This window comes from Camellia sinensis, chromosome 6, assembly GCF_055761805.1.
Source record: "Camellia sinensis isolate YWXY chromosome 6, ASM5576180v1, whole genome shotgun sequence".
Lineage (NCBI taxonomy): Eukaryota > Viridiplantae > Streptophyta > Magnoliopsida > Ericales > Theaceae > Camellia > Camellia sinensis.
Genome location: NC_138966.1, coordinates 181071635 through 181087271, shown reverse-complemented (window position 1 = coordinate 181087271; position 15637 = coordinate 181071635).

The following is a 15637-nucleotide window of genomic DNA, read 5'->3' as shown; positions in this document are numbered from 1 at the left end:
TATTTTTAACTCAAAACTTGTGAGAGTTTCAATCTCTTAATTTTAATTTTTTGATTTAAAAAAAAAAACCTCAGCATTTATTGACTTCTCCCAACCCAACCTCAGTATTTATTGACTTCTCTCAACCCACAATCCCTTTTGACTTCTCTCATAATTATTGCAACACCCTTTTCAATTTCTCCCATACACTATGGTTACAAAAAAAAAAAAAAAAATTTAGCTATAGATCTTAAAAAGATATAACATCTAAATTTGAATTATGATTTAATAATATAATTATGTATTTTTTATTATGTATATCTATCAAAATTTTAAATTATTTAATGGGACAAATTAATCAAATTTTCAAAATTATTGATTTTTAATTTACAAAATAGATTAAAAAAACTATTGACTGATTCATTTATTTAATAACAAAAATATTTCATAATGTCTCCCACCTAACCTCTCTCACAAATTTTTTTAAAAAAAATATTAAAACTTGCATTCTTTTTCTATAATTATGTATTTTTTATTATGTATATCTATCAAAATTTTAAATCACTTAATGGGACAAATTAATTAAATTTTTTAAATTATTGGTTTTTAATTTACAAAATAGATTAAAAAAACTATTGACTGATTTATTTATTTAATAATAAAAATATTTAATAATGTCTCTCTTCTAATCTCTCGCACAAATTTTCAAAAAAAATAAAAAATTAAAGCTTGCATTCCTTTTTTTTTTTCCAAAAAATCAAATAATATTTTTTATTAAAGTTGTAGATATCTATTTATATTTTATATATTATATTATAACATAACAAAAAAACTAAAAAACTAAAAAAAAAAATCTTTAAAGTTTATCTAAATAAACTTTAAATAAATAAAACTCACATGTCTATCACATATCTAACTCACATCATAACTTACCTAAATAATAATAATTAAAAACAAATGGAAAGCATAGATAAATTAAATTAAAAAAAAAAGATACCCACAACTCCATCTTAAATAAATTGAAAAAAAAATACCCGAATAGAAACCACACAAAAATAAAAATAAAAATAAAAAGATATATCTATCTATCTATCTATCTATCTACCTATTAAGAAAAATGGAGTTTCTAACCCCCCAAGTCATGTGGGAGTTTCAATATCCCAATCTAAATTTTTTGATTTTTTATTTTATAAAAAAAAACCTTAGCATTTATTAACTTCTCCCAACCCCCAAGTATAAAAAAAATTCTTTGAAAAGCCCAACATATATGAATTTCTTGAAAAGTCTCAATACATACGATTATTATCCCTCATAATAACACTTTAATACATTAAGAACAATCATAAAAAAAAAAATTCCTTAAAAAATCCAACACATATGAATTTCTTGAAAGTCTAACACATATGATTATTATCAAAATATTACACTTTAATATAATATAAAAAAAAGAAGACATTTAAAAAAAAGACATTTAAAAATTACAATTCACATATATAAAAATAATTGTGAAATACATATGAATTCCTTAAAAAATCCAACACATGATTATTATCTCTCATAATAACATTTTAATGCATTAAGAACAAGTATGAAAAAAATTCTTTGAAAAATCCATCACATATAAATTTCTTGAAAAGTCCAACACATATGATTAGTATCAAAATATTAAATTTTAATATAATATAAAAAAGAAAAAAAAAAGACAAAGTGATGAAACACAACCCGTGCATAGCACGGGTGATAAGGAAAAATGAGTTTTTAACCCTCAAGCCTTGTGGGAGCTCCAATATTTCAATCTAAGTTTCTTGATTTTTTGATTAAAAAAAAAAAAAAAAACTTTAGCATTTATTAACTTCTCCCAACCGTCAAGCCTTACCCTCATAATAACACTTTAATGTATTAAGAATAAGCATAAAAAAAAATTCTTGGGAAGTCCAACACATGAATTTCTTGAAAATTCAAACATATATGATTATTATTTCTCATAATAATACTTTAATGCATTAAGAATAAGTATAAAAAAATTCCTTAAAAAGTCTAACACATATGAATTCCTTGAAAAGTCCAACATATATGATTATTATCCCTCATAATAACACTTTAATACATTAAGAACAAGCATAAAAAAATTTCTTGAAAAGTCCAACACATATGATTATTATCCCTCATAATAACACTTTAATGCATTAAGAAGCGTAAAAAAAATTCCTTGAAAAGTCTAACACATATGAATTCCTTGAAAAGTTCAGAACATATGATTATTATCAAAATATTAAACTTTAATATAATATATATAAAAAAAAAAGACATTTAAAAAAAAAAAAAAGACGAAGTGGTGAAACACAACCCGTGCATAGCACGGGTGATATTTGTGAGGGATAATAATCATATGTGTTGAGACTTTTCAAGAAATTTATATGTATTGGACTTTTCAATAAATTTTTTTTATGCTTGTTTTTAATGCATTAAAGTGTTATTATGAAGGTAAGACTTGAATGTTGGGAGAAGTTAATAAATGCTAAAGTTTTTTTTTTATTCAAAAAATCAAGAAATTTAGATTGGGATATTGGAACTCCCACAAGGCTTAGAAGCCCCTTTTTCCTTAAACTTTAACTAGCATATCACCGGTGTTATGCACGGGTTGTGTTTCACCACTTTGTTTTTTTTTCTTTTTTTCTTTTTTTATACTATATTAAAATTTAATATTTTGATACTAATCATATGTGTTGGGTTTTTCAAGAAATTCATATGTGATGGACTTTTCAAGGAATTTTTTTCATGCTTGTTCTTAATGCATTAAAATGTTATTATGAGGGATAATAATCATGTGTTGGATTTTTCAAGGAATTCATATGTACTTCACAATTATTTCTATATATGTAAATTGTAATTTTTAAATGTCTTTTTTTTTTAAATGTCTTCTTTTTTTTATATTATATTAAAGTGTAATATTTTGATAATAATCATATGTGTTGGACTTTCAAGAAATTCATATGTGTTGGACTTTTCAAGGAATTTTTTTTTTTATGATTGTTCTTAATGTATTAAAGTGTTATTATGAGGGATAATAATCGTATGTGTTGGGACTTTTCAAGGAATTCATATGTATTGGACTTTTCCAAGAATTTTTTTTATACCTGGGGGTTGGGAGAAGTTAATAAATGCTAAGGTTTTTTTTTAAATAAAAAATTAGGAAATTTAGATTGGGATATTGGAACTCTCACAAGACTTGGGGGTTTAGAAACCCCATTTTTCTTAATAGATAGATAGATAGATAGATATATCTTTATATTTTTATTTTTGTGTGGTTTCTATTCGGGGGGTTTTTTTTTTCAATTTATTTAAGATGGAGTTGTGGATATCTTTTTTTTTTTAAATTTAATTTATCTGTGATTTTCGTTTGTTTTTAATTGTTATTATTTAGATAAGTTATGATGTGAGTTAGATATATGATAGACATGTGAGTTTAATTGATTTAAAGTTTATTACTTTAAAGATTTTTTTTTTTAATTTTATAGTTTTTTTTGTTATGTTATAATATAATATATAAAATATAGGTAGATATCTATAACTTTAATAAAAAATATTATCTGATTTTTTGGGGAAGAGAAAATGAATGAAAGTTTTAATATTTTTTTTTTCAAAATTTATGAGAGAGATTAGGAGGGAGAGATTATAAAATATTTTTGTTATTAAATAAATAAATCAGTCAATATTTTTTTTAATTTATTTTGTAAATTAAAAATCAATACTTTTGAAAAATTGATTAATTTGTCTCATTAAGTGATTTAAAATTTTGATAGATATACATAAAAAAAATACATAATTATAGTATTAAATCATAATTCAAATTTAGATGTTATATCTTTTTGAGATCTATAGCTAAATTCTTATATTTTTTATTTTTTATTTTTGTGTGTAACCATAGTGTATGAGAGAAATTGAAAAGGGTGTTGCAATAATTATGAGAGAAGTCAAAAGAGATTGTGGGTTGGGAGAAGTCAATAAATGCTGAGGCTAGATTGGGAGAAGTCAATAAATGCAGAGATTTTTTTTTTAAATCAAAAAATTAGAAAATTAGGATTAAGAGATTGGAGCTCCCACAGGCGTTGGGGTTAAAAACCCCATTTTGCTTAATATATAGTATAGACTAACCTATCACCCATGCTATGCACGGAATAATTATAGATATTTATATTTGTTTTAGATTTTTTTAATATATAAATTATGTTTTTTAAGATTTTTTATAAAATAATTTAACAATATTATCACTAATCATAGTGTATGGGAGAAGTTGAAAAGAGTACTGTAGTAACTATACATGGATTGTATGTATAATTATTTGTATGGGGGGATTTTAAATGCTGATCGAGGAATTGTATCAATAAATGCAGGCATGTGGAAAGACATGTGGATTGAAAAAAGTTAATAAATGTTGATCAAGGGATTTTGACCAAATCAATAAATGCTGAGTTTTTTTTTTAATAAAAAATTTAGAAAATTAAGATTGGGATATTGAAACTCCCACAGGCCTTGGGAGTTAAGAATCACATTTTGCTTAATATATAGTATAGTATAGATAGATAGATAGATAGATAGATAGATAGATAGATAGATATAGATATAGATATAGATATAGATATTTATATTTGTTTTAAATTTTTTTAATATACAAGTTATTTGTTTTAAAAAAGGTACTGTAGTAATTATGAGAGAAGTCAAAAAAGTTTTGTGGGTTAAGAGAAGTTAATAAATGCTGCGGTAGTTACCCAAAAAAATAAATGCTGCGGTTAATTTTTTTTTAAAAAAAAACAAAAAATTAGAAAATGAGATAACTTCAATCATACAAATTATAATTTTTTTAATGCTATCTAATTATCATCAATAATTAAAAAAATAAATCACAAATTAAGTCAATTGATAATTAAAAAATATAATAATTTATTTTTCAAAAAACATAGTGAGTTAAAAAGATCAATTACAAATTTTTTTTGGTCAAAATACAATCTAATCATCATCAATAATCAGTACATTATGTGACCCTAATGAGTACAATCCATTTTGTTTTTCAAAAAATACAGTGAGTCAAAAATCAAATCACAAATTAAGTGAATTGATAGTTAAAAAAACACAATAATGTTTTTTCAAAAAACACAGTGAATTAAAAAAATCAATTATAATTTTTTTTAAAACACAATATAATCATTATCAATAATTGATACCTTAAAAATCAAATCACAAATATTTTTATGTTATTTAACTATAATCATATTTTTTTCATAAATAATTGTAAAGAAAAACCATTAAAATAGTAAATAAAAGATTAAATTACATTAAAAAAAAAGAACTATTGAACAAACTACAATCACATCACATTTTTTTCATAATAAAAAAAAATAAATAAATGACAAAAAGAACCATTGACTAACTATAATCACATTAAAAAAAAAGAATCATTGAACCAACTACAATCACATTTTTTTCTTTATGAGTTTTATGTTTATCTAACTTCTATCATATTAAAAATAAAATTAAAATAGTAAATAAAAAGATTAAATAATATTAAAAAAAAACTATTGAACTAACTACAATAATCATATTTAAAAAAAAAAAAATTGAACAAACTACAATCAAATCACATTTTCACATAATAAAATAAATAAATGAAAAAAAAGAACTATTAAACTAACTACAATCACATTATAAAAAAAAAACATGCAACTAATTATAATCACATTTTTCTCTTTGTGAGGGTTTATATTTATCTAACTTCAATCATATTAAAAAATCAAATTATAATTTTTTATTCGCCAGACAAATCACAAATATTTTTTTGCGCTATCTAACTACAATATTAAAACAGTAAACAAAAGGAAAACTCAAGAAGGAGAAAACAAAAAGAAGTTTGCATACGTGGTCATTGAAGTTGAAAGTGTAGAAGTGAGAAGTCAAGAAGGAAAAAACAAAACGGAGACTCATTGTTTGCAATAGGTATGTGAAAAGTTAAAAAGAGTGTGTGTGTATTGGAGAAGTTAAAAAGACTTGGAAGAATTTAATAAGTGCTAACTTTTTTTTTTCAAAACAAATAAAACAAATTAAGAAATTAAGGTTCAGATATTAGAACTCCCACAAAACTTGTGGGTTAGAGATATATATAAATAAATAAATAGATATAGATATAGATGTTTATATTTGTTTTAAATTTTTTTTAATATACAGATTATTTGTTTTGGAAAAGGTATTGCAGTAATTATGAGAGAAGGTAATAAATGCTGAGGTTAATTTTTTTAAAAAAAAAAAAAATAGGAAATTAGGATTAGCATATTGAAACTCCCATATGCCTTGGGGGTTAAAAACCTTATTTTGCTTAATATATAGTATAGATATAATACATATATATATATATATATATATATAAGACATTTAAAAAAAAAACACATTTAAAAATTGCAATTCCCATATATAGATAATTGTAAATACAACCCGTGCATAGCACAGATGATATGCTAGTATTATATAAACAAAACAGGATTTTTAGTGAGGAGCTTTTAAAAGTTCTGTGGGGATGTATTTTCTGAAAAACCAACACGTGGCAAGGTGACACCGACGTGTCAGCCGAGATGTCACGAGTCCTGGTTGTTATGCCGAGGTTACCTCGGATAGGCCGAGGTTACCTCCGAAGATATCGAAATCCGAGATAAGCAAATAAGGGACAAGAGTTCTAGAGTAAGGAGGAGGCTTAGCTAAGATAAGGATAAAGCTCTTAGGGAGTTTATCTTTATCTCTTGAGGAGTCCAAAGTAAGTATTAAGTGGGAGTCCATAGAAGTTAGGCTTCTAGTGGGATAAGGATTGAGTTGGCTATAAAAGAAAGGCACCCCCATGGGTCTAAGATATGCAATTTTATGCTTTTTATGCTTAAGCTTGTGAATTTAGCACTTGATTATCTTTGAGAGATATACTGACTTGATCGTCGGAGTGCCCCCGGGTGGTTGAACCACTGCCGGAGACTTCTCTTTCTGTTACAGGTTAGCTGAAGCCATCTATTCAGCCAGTGCTTTTCCAGTTGATTACTAGGCGGGCAGTGTGGTCAGAAAATCACTCACACAATTTGGCGTCGTCTATGGGAATCTTAGAAGAATAGATGGCCAGTAACGGACAGAAGGAAAACACTGGGGGTGACACTCTTGCTGGGAGTGACAGACCAATTGATCTTAACATTGAAGGAGACAACCACAATGCAGAAATTCGTGACCAGGGCCACGGAGAAAGAGACGTCGGCTAGGAGGACGACACTTCGAAGAGGACAAACCAAGGCAAGTACTATAACGAAGATAACCTTCAGGTATGGAGGGATAGGTGCCTACGGAGGGATGAGGAAGTAAAAGAATTGGCAAATAAGTTGGCAGACCTACAGTCGATCGTCAACTTCATGATGCAAAACAATGTCATGCAGCCACCATACCCGCTGCAGGATACGCCGATGCCAGCAGCTAATACCCAGAAAAAAGGAAGAGGAACAATCCCCGAAGTCGCATAACACACCAGGAGCGGAAGGCACTCTCACCAACCTTCCAGGGAAGTCGGACGAGAGGAGCCGAGACGAGAAGAATCCCGAAGAACGTATCACCCAAAGGACCCAGAGCCCAAAGAACATTGGCATGTTCAAGGGCAGGCGCTTTGCTTTGATACAACAGATGGAGAGAGATCAAAACGAGCCCATCACGAGGCTGAAAGTAGTGTGCCGAAAAGATTGAAGTCCAAAGATAGCCGAGCTCCAGGGAGGAGTAAAGAAGACTTGAGAGATTACCTTAAGAGGAAACAACAGAATGCTAAAGCCGAGGTAACTTCCCCGGTTAAGCTAAAGACACCATTCTCGGTGGAACTGGACAAATTTCAAGCACCAAAGAGATTCAGTACACCGAGGTTCCAAATATATGATGGTAAGTCAGATCCCAACTTTCATGTTGGACTATACCTAAATTCAATGGCATTGTATAGTAGGAATGAGCCGTTGCTCTGCAAAGTATACCCCTCATCCTTCGGGGAAATCGTGTTAGACTGGTTCCATAAACTACCAAAGGGAAGTGTAAAGACTTGGGAAGGCCTGGCCGAGATGTTTGTGGCTAGGTTTGTGACAAATAAACTACAGCCCTTAAGGGTCGACGCACTAATGGCATTAAAGATCACCAAGGATGAAGGCCTTAGGGCCTACGCAAAAAGGTACTACGAGGTGTTCAATCGAATACCTGATTGTAACCAAGAAGTGGCGGTCGTGTCCTTTAAGAACGGCCTGAAAGATGACTGCCCACTACTGCCAAAAAGTATGTAAGAACTTATGGCAAGAATAGAGAAATACGCCAGAGCTGAGGAGGATACGTCGAGAAACAAAGAAACAAAGCAAGAAAAAGGAAATGGCTCGCCGAAGCGAAGCCGAGGAAACAACGGACCGACCAAACAAGAAACGAACTTGAAGGCTAAACAAGCAGTAACAACTATATTCCGAGTCCCGATCCACAAAGTCTTGGATCAGATACGAAACCAACCCTATTTTAGAGGACCGACAAGAACACCAGGGGAATTCATGAGAAGAAACGTCGGTAGGCATTGTGCTTACCACAATGAAGAAGGGCACCCAACTCAGGGCCGCAGAGCCCTAAAAGCACACTTAGAAGACTTGGTAAGATAAGGACATCTGAGGGACCTTGTTGATGAGGCCAGAACTAGAGAAGAACAGGCAAGATTGCCTCAAGCACCAGCAGCTCCGCCTCTCCCAACACAACAACCTCCCGTAGGAGGACCACGGGTGGTTAACGTAATTCACTCAAAGGTGAACGAAAACGACATACAAGGGGAGACCCAGAAGGTAAAACACCTGCAGCACGTGAACAAGGTTGGACATAAAAGACCTCGACTTGAAGGATGCTAGGGACCGACGATAACCTTTACTGAAACCGGCCTAGAGATGGTCCAGCATCCCCATAATGATGCCTTGGTAGTATCCCTCCAGGTTGGGGAGTGCCAAATGAAACGCATACTAATTGATCAAGGCAGCTCGTGCGACATCATGTATGTTAGATGTTACAAAGAGCTGGGCCTTCATCCTGATGACTTGGAGTAATCCAATGGCCCGATGGTCGGCTTCAATGGAACGCCGACGTGGCCACTAGGCGCAACTAGCTTGGAAGTACAAGCTGGCACTAAGAAGATCAGAATAGAATTCATGGTCATTGACACACCTTCGCCATACAACATCATCTTGGGAAGACCATGGTTGCATGCCCTGGGGGTAGTTCCCTCAACATTGCATCAACTACTGCGGTTCCCAACAGAACATGGGATTGAAGAAGTCAGAGGAGATCAACTGCAAGCGAAAAATTGCTCCATGGCGGCGATGAAATCCACCTGCAACATTCGAGAGCCAGAAAAGGCAGAAATTGAAGATGGAGAAATGGAAGTCCTAGAAGACGTTGGCAAAGAACCAGCCGAGAAGAGCGAAGAGGCGTTAAAGAAAATCCTCGTCCAAGATGGGGATGAAAAACGCTTCTTTCTTCTTGGCTCGGGCTTAGCCAAAGAAGAGGAAAAAGAGTTGGAGGCTTTTCTAAGGGCCAACATTGAGGTGTTCGCTTGGACACCTTACGAAATGCCAAGCATTGACACCGAGGTCACATACCACAGACTGAATGTCGACAGGTCGGCAAAACCTGTGATTCAACGAGCCAGAAGACCCACGTTGATGCACGTCAAAGCGGTAGAGGAAGAAGTAGACAGACTTCTGGAGGTCAGGGCCATCCGAGAAGTTCATTACCCGACATGGCTATCCAACACAGTAGTAGTAAAGAAAAAAAATGGTAAATGTAGAGTCTGCGTAGATATTACAAGCCTGAACAAAGCTTATCCCAAAGACTGCTTTCCTCTACCCAAGATTGACCAGTTGGTAGATGCCACATCTAGACATGGAAGGATGAGCTTCCTGGACGCTTACAGAGGATACCACCAAATAGCTATGGACCCCCCAGATGAGGAGAAGACAGCGTTTATCACCCCAAAGGGGCTGTATTGTTACAAGGTAATGCCTTTTGGGTTGAAAAACGCAGGAGCAACATACCAAAGGTTGGTAACCAAGATGTTCAAACATCTGATTGGCCAAATAGTGGAAGTCTACATTGACGACATGGTCGTGAAGACCAAGGAACCTAAGGGTCATCTTGCCGACCTAAAAGAGGTCTTTGATATTCTCAAAACATACCGGCTCTGACTCAACGCATCGAAGTGCGTGTTTGAAGTTGGATCAGGTAAGTTTTTGGGATACTTGGTAACAAGAAAAGGGATTGAGGCTAGCCCAGACCAAATCAAGGCCATCCTAGAGCTGAAAAGCTCGACGTCGGCAAAACAGGTTTAGATGCTTACTAGAAGGGCCGCAGCCCTAAACCGGTTCATAAGCCGAAGCTCAGACAAATGTAAACCTTTCTTCAACCTGGTAAGGAAGGCCACAGACTTCCTATGGACTGAGGAATGTGAGACCGCCTTGGCCGATCTGAAGAAATATCTGACTACGGCTCCAGCCCTCTCAACACCTGAACCTGGAGAAGAACTGTTTTTGTACTTAGTCGTTTCAGAACATGCAATAAGTGCGGTATTAATTTGTGAAGAAAAAGGGGAGCAAAAGGCTGTTTACTATTTAAGCAAAACCTTATGTGATGCAGAAACAAGGTATTTACCCTTGGAAAAATTGGCACTAGCTTTAGTAATGGCTTCAAAGAAGCTGAACCATTACTTTCAAGCGTACAAGATATAGTGCTAACAGAACACCCACTGAAGTCCTTGTTACAACAAGGAGACTTAACTGGAAGAATAGCAAGATGGGCAGTGGTGTTGGGCCAGTACGACCTGGAGTTCAGGCTGAGAATAGCAATTAAAGGCCAAGTTTTGGCCGATGTCGTGGCCGAATTCACGCCAGAATCCATCGAACATCAGGCTCCGTTGAGCCGAGATAAACGATGTCCAAGCAAACAAGGAGAAGCCCAACCAAAAACAAAAGAGCAAGGAAAAGAAAAACTAAGACCTTGCAGCATTTACGTCGGTGACTCCTTTCGCCTATTTTTCGATGGAAGTTCAAACCGGCAAGGAGCATGGGCAGGAGTAGTGTTAATATCTCCTGATGGGGAGATATTGGAACAGTCAATTCGGTTGGGGTTCAAGGCCTCAAACAATGAGGCAGAATACGAAGCACTGATTACAGGATTGAAGCTAGCAGTGGTAGCAGAAGCAGATTAGGTAATAATTTTTTGTGATTCACAACTTATAGTAAATCAAACAACAGGAGAGTTTGCAACCCGAGATGAGAGAATGTCGGCATACGCAAAGGAGGTCATCAGACTGGCAGCATTATTTCGCAACTGTCGACTTCTTCAAGTCAGCCGAGATGATAACAACCACGCCGACTCATTGGCCAACTTGGCAAGCTCAATACAAACTGGAAAAACAAGAACAATAATGATTGACTATCTGTCAAGCCCGAGCATAGAACAGCCGATCACAGAGCAAGAAGCACCGTGTGTGGACTTGGGTCCAAGCTGGATGGATGCAATTGTAACATTCTTGAAAGAGGGAAAGATGCCAGAAGACCATAAGGAGGCACACAAGATCAGATTGAAGTTGGCAAGATTCAGTCTGACAACAGACGAACATCTTTACAGAAGGTCCTTCACAGGACCCCTTTTAAGATGCGTACGCCCTTCGCAGGTTGAAGACTTTCTATATGAAATTCACGAAGGAATTTGTGGAAGCCACGCTGGGGGTAGATCACTAGCTTATAGGGCCATTGCCCAAGGGTATTAGTGGCCTTACATGCAAAAAGATGCAGAAGCCTACGTGAAGAAGTGTGAACAATGCCAAAGGTTCGCACCTTTGATACATCAGCCAGCTGCTGACCTGAACCCTGTATCCAGTCCATGGCCATTTGCTCAATGGGGCATGGATCTCATTGGGCAACTGCCCCAAGTAACTGGGCAAAGAAAGTACTTACTGGTAGCAACAGATTACTTCACGAAGTGGATAGAAGCAGAACCTCTTGCCAAAATCTGAGATGTGGACGTCAAGAATTTCATACGGAGAAACATCATCACCAGATTTGGCATCCCAAGAGCAATAGTTGCCGACAACGAAACACAGTTTGACAACAAACTTATCAAGAACTTCTGTGCAAAATTCAAGATAAAAAATTACTTTTCAACACCAAGCTTCCCCCAGAGCAATGGGCAAGTAGAAGCATCTAACAAAGTAATTTTGGATGGGATAAAAAAGAGGCTGCAAGCAGCAAAAAGAAAGTGGGTAGACGAGTTGCCTAATGTACTCTGGGCATATCGGACTACGCCGAGAAGATCAACAGGGGAAACCCCCTTTGTCATGGCTTACGGCACAGAAGCAGTCATCCCACTGGAGATTGGCATCCCAGGGATCAGAACCGAAGGAGTAGAAAATAGTACAAATGATGTACTTCTAGCCCGAGATCTAGATCTCTTAGAAGAAATGAGGGAGAAAGCCGCAATTCAGCTCGCAACATACCAGCAACAACTTGCTAGAGCTTACAATAAGAAAGTTAATCCAAGGGATTTTCAGGTCGGTGACCTAGTCCTAAGAAAAGTTGTTGGCAACAAGAAGGACCCACGAGAGGGCAAGCTTGGCCCAAACTAGGAAGGTCCTTACAGAATTACATCAGTATTGGGCAATGGAGCATACCGGCTTGAAGATAATGAAGGCAAAGCGTTGCCAAGACCCTGGAACACTTGTACTTTGAAATTTTTTTATCATTAAATATTCCTTGTTATTTTTGACCGACATCATCAATAAAATTTTAGCAGAGTTCTCCAAAGACTTGTAAATTGACAAAAGATGCGGAATGATTGTTTCTGAATAATGAGAACCCAAGCGGAACTCAAGTTTACATTGGGGGCAGAGAGAAGACAGTAATGCTTAACGCTTGTTGAAATTTGTAGCAATTTACAAGTTGAAGTTAAGCCGAGATAATTGTTTTTCTTCACTTGTTGAAATTTGTAGCAATTTACAAGTTGAAGTTAAACCGAAGATTATGCTTAACGTTTGTTGAAATTTTTAGCAATTTACAAGTTGAAGTTAAGCCGAGATAATTGTTTATCTTCACTTGTTGAAATTTGTAGCAATTTACAAGTTGAAGTTAAACCGAAGATTATGCTTAACGCTTGTTGAAATTTGTAGCAATTTACAAGTTGAAGTTAAGCCGAGATAATTGTTTATCTTCACTTGTTGAAATTTGTAGCAATTTACAAGTTAAAATTAAACCGAAGATTATGCTTAACGCTTATTGAAATTTGTAGCAATTTACAAGTTGAAGTTAAGTCGAGATAATTGTTTATCTTCACTTGTTAAAATTTGTTGCAATTTACAAGTTGAAATTAAATCGAAGATTATGCTTAACGCTTGTTGAAATTTGTAGCAATTTACAAGTTGAAGTTAAGCCGAGATAACTGTTTATCTTCACTTGTTGAAATTTGTAGCAATTTACAAGTTGAAGTTAAACCGAAGATTATGCTTAACGCTTGTTGAAATTTGTAGTAATTTACAAGTTGAAGTGAAGCCGAGATAATTGTTTATATTCACTCCTTAAAATTTGTAGCAATTTACAAGTTGAAATTAAACTAAAATAATGATTAACGCTTGTTAAAATTTGTAGCTATTTACAAGTTAAACTTAAGCCAATATATTGCTTAGTACTTGTTATAACTTGAGAAAAGTTTATAACCGTTATATGTTTATCCTTGTTGAAACTTATAAACAATTTACAAGACAAGTGCTTGCCAAGGAAAATTATCGAGTGGCATAACCGAGGTATGTTACCCCGAGATGATTGCACAAAGAAGAAAGAGTACATACAATATATGCAGAATATTCTAAGTATAGAATCCAACGAAGACAAAGAAGAGAAGACAGAAGTACAAGCATTCAATAAAAGAAAAACATTGTATTAACATTCAAAGAAAAAATGGGGGTACATCGGCCTTACAAAGAACATACATTGCTCCCTAAGATAAAAAAGCAAGAAGATACAAGTAAAAATAAGATTTAAAACTAAGGTTCCTCTCCTCTAGATTGTTGAATTTAAAGATCAGACACCACCTTGGCCTCCTTCTCTGCCGCTATTTCGGCGTCAATTTCTTGAAGAGTTTGTTCAACAGTCTTGACCTCAGAAGGGATGTCGGCTGGTACAGTGTCAGGAACAACTTCTTGGATAACCTCATCACCTTCTTCATCTTGAGTCAAGTCAAGGACTTGCTCATTCTGAGGAGGGGACTTAGCCCCATCAGCATCCTTTGATTTTCTGACCAAAGCCTCATCCTCTTCCTTATCGGCATCCTCAGATTTGGAGTCGCCGACGTCGTGACTTGAGGGTTGGGCTGGAGGGAATGGAAGAAGAATATTGTCGGCATTTCTCAGAGGCGAATCATCAGGGACATTCAGTTTTTTAAGAAGGGACATCCAACTAAGGGCGAAACCCTTGTTGCATGCCTCCTTCACTTGTTTTTCATAGGCCTCAGTGACATCGGCCATGCCCTGTGAATATGCCTTTTCGTCGGTTTATTTGATTTCAGCTTCTTTGGTGGCCAGGGCCTCCTGAAGCTCTTTCTCAGCTTGGGCCATCTTTTCTTTGGCCTCCCTCCTTTGAGACTCAGTAACCTTTTTGATAGCCTCAGCCTTCTCTTCAGCATTATTCTGAGCTTTAATTGCAGTTTTGGCTTGATCCTCCAGCTTCTTCATTTTTGATTCAAGGCCCTTATTGATCTTTTGAATAGAAGAGAACTCCCTCTTCATGTTGACCAGTCTTTGCCGATTCTTAAAGGACTGCATTGAGAAAGAGTGGGCATGCTGTATGGCTTGAAAGAAAACAGAGGTATTAGAAAAAATTCAAAGTATGAAAGAGAAAAATTACCAATTAGAAGACATTTACCTAAACAGAGTGTTGAAGCATTAGGGCGTAATTCTCATACTCGCTGAAGCTAGCATTACGCTCCAAGTCCCCTGGCAGGAGCAGAGCTGTACTGAGTGCTACGCCGACGTTGATATCATCGACACTATCAGTGGACAGGACTGGCTTGTCCTCTAGAGTAATTTTTAGAGTCCAAGGGGTGCCGCTCTGTTTGGACCCCGAAGTCGTCGCAGAAGAAGACCTCGGCTTTTTGGATTTTGGGGATTCTGATGGCTGTGTCTCAGAGCGCCTCTTCCCAGCAGAGGGTTGAGGTTTGTCGCTCTCAGCCAACTTTGATATAGGCAAAGCATTCTCAGACTCAGTCTGAGTAACTTTCGCCTTCGGTTGAGCTTTCTTAATTCTTTTTGGTTTTTCTGGAGGTTGGGTTTATGTTGGTTGTTTGTCAATAGATGATGGAATGTTGGCTAGGAGGTTTTTAGCAACTGGCTTTGCGCGACCCATCTCGGCTGCAAGAATAAAACGTCGGCGATGTTTTCTTTGGGATGGTGGAATGAGGAATGGAGTCGAGGTCGACGACTGTTCTGCTGGATCAGAGGTTGATCCTTGCTTTGTTTGCAATGATGAAGCAACTGGAAGAGTTGTAGCAGAGAGAGGAGATGAGCTCTTCTTCTTCTTTTTTCTGGGGACGTCGGGGAGAG